Here is a 4,605-nt window from a genome sequence, read left to right as displayed (position 1 = left end):
AAAAAAAAACCTCATAGACACAGACAATGGTGTAGTGGTTACCAAAAGGAAATGTGGCTGGGGAAAAAAGTAGAAGAGAGTAAAGGGGGAATAAATGGTGATGGAAGGAGACTTGATTTTGGGTGCTGAACACACAGTACAGGATGCAGATGATGTATTATAGAATAGTCCATTGAACTATTGTATAATACATCATCTGTATCCTGTAAAGAAGGAGCTCCTACTCTTCATGACAACATGGATAGAACTAGAAAGTATTATGCTAAGTGAAATAAGCCAGGTGGTGAAAGACAAATGCCAGGGGAGAGGAAGACGGCATCAGGGTAGGAGGGAGCAGATTCCACTTCTCCCTAAACATGGAAGAAAATTTTAGCTGATCGAGCTACAGAGTAAAAGAGCAAAAAACCAACAATACCTCAACATATGAAAATAAGGGACAAAAAATTGTAGTGGAACCAAAAAACCAGATGATAAGGAGAGTGCTTCAGGAAAATAAGGTCCCAGGGACCAGTGCAGGGTCCAGGGGGGCTGCAGCCCAGGCTCCCTGGCACCCTCTGCCAGGTTTGCCACAGAGTTCTTGGGAGAGAGGCAGGGAAACTGCTCCCTCCCTGGTTAAACAAGGTCAGAGCAGCACAGGGAGAAACCCGGTTGCTAGCAAACGCAGGGGCTGTGAGCACACTCAGAGTCTGTGGACACTGGCAGAGTTGAGAGTCCTGTGATGGGCCCTGACCCCCATAGTCACTAGTCTGGCTAGAGAATTGGGCTGTGGGAGAGGCCAGGCCACTGTATGGAGTGGCAGGCTTGAGTAGGAAGAATTTCTCAAAAAGAAAAAGTGAAAAGACAGACACTGTTTGGGGAATTCTCCTACAGCAATTGCTCCAGCCTCCCTGTCACCCAGCTGGGCAGCGATCCCGAGGTTGCATGGAAGGTTGTGCTTGAGCAGAAGACCATGGGTGCCCCCATTGCACTGGGAAGGGTGAGGCAACCTGGCCAAGTGCGCACATGAATGCACCCCCACACCCCAGCCCACAGTGGTAACTCTGGGGAAAGGCCTGGTTCCCACATCCAAGGCACAGGGGAAAGGTGCCAAGATAGCTCACCAGTCAGAGCATGGAGCTGACTGAGTGCAGATCGGAAAAGAAGAAAAGCCATAGCGATCACCCCTCAGCCTTCTGCAGCCAGCAAGACCAGAAAAACCAGTTTGGACACTTCAAAACCAAGAGGCTTTTAAATTTTATTCTATTTTTATTTTTTTAAATAATTTTAATTCTTCAATTTTTATTATTTTTTTCTCTTTCAATTCCTATTTCCTCTCTTTCCTTCTTCCTTGTTTTATTCCTTCTTCTTTTCTTTCCTACAATTTTATCTTTTTCCTTCCTTCATCTGATTTTTTTTATAATACCTACAAGTGAGAAAAAAAACAACCCTGAAACTGTGAAAAGACCAGACAGAGTCTGACTCAAAGAAGGGGCATCACAACAACTGTGAAAATGAGACATATTTCACTCTGCTATTGCAAAGAACCTCCAAGTTATTGCATATTTCTATTACTATTATTTTTCCATTATTCTTACATCTTTTATTTTAATAGTATTTTTGTACTCCTCTTCCTGTATAGTCTGCTTTGCTAGGCTGGTTATACTGTATCATTTGACAGGTTTCTCCTGATGTCTCTTTCATAGTGTATTGCTAATTTACTGTCCCTCACTTCACTTGTGTTGCATTACACCATTACTCAAGGTCCTATACTCCCTGCCCTTGTTCTCTAGATCACATAGATTCTGTCGTATGAATGTTGCTCTAATATTATTATAAACAATACCTGTTCCATACAATTGTAAATACTTCACAAAATCCCTCCCAGAGCTTAACCCACTACACAGCTGCCTGAACTCTATTACTGAAGTGGTTAACCCTATTCTCTGACACACTACACCTATTTACTATCCTCTACTCTCACTTTACCTCAGAATCTGACATCCCACAACATCACTGCTTTTTAACTCACAATACTTCCATCCCCAACAAGAGTTTTATCTTCTTTCCATCCTTTCTAAAAACTGTCTAGTTGGGTGGAAGGTCACCGTTAACACTATACATAGTCAAAGTATTTCCTATCTCTTCTCTACTGGCTTCTATTTTAAATATCATAGAAAACTCTCTTGCTGTCTTAAATCATTTTGCCTTCCTCCTCCAACTGATCACAAAAAAGAGTAGGTGGAAATGGTGAACACCAGGATACACATTGGAAGAGGAAATACAACAACAAAAGAACCACTAACAGATAACAACAGTAGAAGGTGAAGGAGGAAGTAGAAACCACACAAACCTCAATCCAGGACCTATCTGGAAATACAACTAAAAAATAGAGACACTATCCAGTATAAACAACTGAAAAAGAGCAAGAGAGAATCCTCAAAACCTTATACACATGGAAGAACCAACTTCAACACAACCTGCCCATACCAGCGCAACAAAATACAAGAGATAGTGGACAAAGTGACCCTCAGTTAACAAGCTGGTGGGAAGGACCCACCAAAGAAAGACCCAACGACAATCAAAACCCAAAGACAAATACAGAGCCAACTTAAATGACAACCCAAGACCAGTGAGCTCAGGAGATCAAGGAGACTGAACCACTGAATCTCACAGGTATTCTACTACAGAAGTTCATAGCATAAACCCAGGGAGCCAGAACAGATCAATGTAAGAAGCTGAGGCTAACAAGAAGTCTCGGAAACAATGGGAAGACAAAGAAACAATCCCCAAATGGAGGAAAGGAGTAAGCCTCAGAAAGAATGCTAAATGAAACAGAGGCAACTCAACTATCAGATATTGAGTTCAAAGCAATGATTATCAGGAAGCTCAATGAGCTTAAAATGAGCTATAAGAAACTACAGGGAAGCTACAAGGAACTCACTGCAAACTATATCAGCATGAAAAAAAAATAGAAAATATCAACAAGAGCCAATAGAAAATGAAGAATACAATTTCTGAAATGAAGAACACAGTAGAAAGAATAAAAAGCTGGATTGATGAAGCAGAAGATTGGATCAGTGAAGTAAACAACAAAGTAGAAAAAAAAAAACACCCAGAAAGAGCAAGAAAAGGAAAAGAGGCTCAGAAAGAATGAAGCGGGATTAAGACAAATGCAACACAATATGAAACATAATAATATCTGTATAATAGGGATACCAGAAACAGAAGAAGAAGAGAAAAGGATACAAAACATATTTCAAAAAGTAATGATGGAAAGCCTCCCTGATTTGATGAGAGACAAAGTCACACAAATCCAGGAAACACAGAGTCCCAATCAAGAGGAATCCAAAGAGGCCCACTTCAAGACATATAATTAAAATGGAAAAATACCAAAACAAAGGGAGACTCTTAAAAGCAGGAAGGTAGAAAGAGGAAGTAACATATAAGGGAGCCCCAATAAGGCTAACAGCTGACTTCTCAATAGAAACACTCCCAGCCAGAAGAGAATGGCAAGAAATATTCCAAGTAATGAGAACCAGAGGTCTGCACCAAAGGCTACTTTACCCAGCAAGGCTCTCAATAAAGATAGAAGGCCAAATAAGGAGCTTCCAGGACAAAAGGAGTCTAAAACAATACACGTCCACCAAAACAGCTCTGCAAGAGATGCTAAAAGGCCTCCATTAAGGAAAGGAAGGAAGAGAGAGAGAGAGAGAGAGGAACGCAGATATGAAAATGGAAATGAATACATAGCTATCAATAATAACCTTAAATGTAAATGGACTAAATGCTCCAATCAAAAGACATAGAATAGATGAAAGGATAAGAAAGCATGAACCACACATATGCTGCCTTCAAGAGATGCACCTCAGAACAAAAGACATACACAGGTAGAAAGTGAAGGGTTGGAAACAAATTTTCCAAAGGGAAAGGAAAAAAATGCTGGGGTGGCAATACTCATATCAGACAAAATAGACTTCCAAAAAGGGTCAAAAAGAGTGACCCAGAGGGTCACTTCATAATACTCAAGGGAAGAATCCACCAAGAAGACATAAACATTGTGCATATAAATGCACCCAAAATAGGAAAACCCAAATATATAAACAAAATCTTAGAGGACTTCAAGAAAGATATTGGCAGCAACACAATTATAGTAGGGGATTTTAACAGCCCACTGTCAAAAATGAACAGGTCTTCTGAACAAAATATCCACACAGATATTGTGGCATTGAACAATACCCTAGATGAAATGGAATTAACTGATATATAGAGAGAGTCCTCCATCACAAAGGAGTTAAATACACAATCTTTTCAAACAGACATGGAACATTTTCAAAGGTAGAGCACATGATAGGACACAAAACAAGCCTCAACAATTTCAAGAAAATTGAAATCATACCAATCATTTTCTCTGAGCACAAGGGACTAAAACTAGAAACCAACACCAAGGGAAAAAAAAAAAAACAAAACACTCAAAATCATGGAGATTGAATAGCATGCTATTAAACAATGAATGGGTCAAGAATGAAATTAGGGAAGAAATCAAAAAGTTTCTGGAAACAAACAAAAATGTACTTACAATAACCCAAAAGTTATGGGACACCACAAAGGCAGTCCTGAGAGGGAAGT

This window comes from Phyllostomus discolor, chromosome 1, assembly GCF_004126475.2.
Source record: "Phyllostomus discolor isolate MPI-MPIP mPhyDis1 chromosome 1, mPhyDis1.pri.v3, whole genome shotgun sequence".
Lineage (NCBI taxonomy): Eukaryota > Metazoa > Chordata > Mammalia > Chiroptera > Phyllostomidae > Phyllostomus > Phyllostomus discolor.
This window is presented reverse-complemented; position numbering follows the sequence as displayed.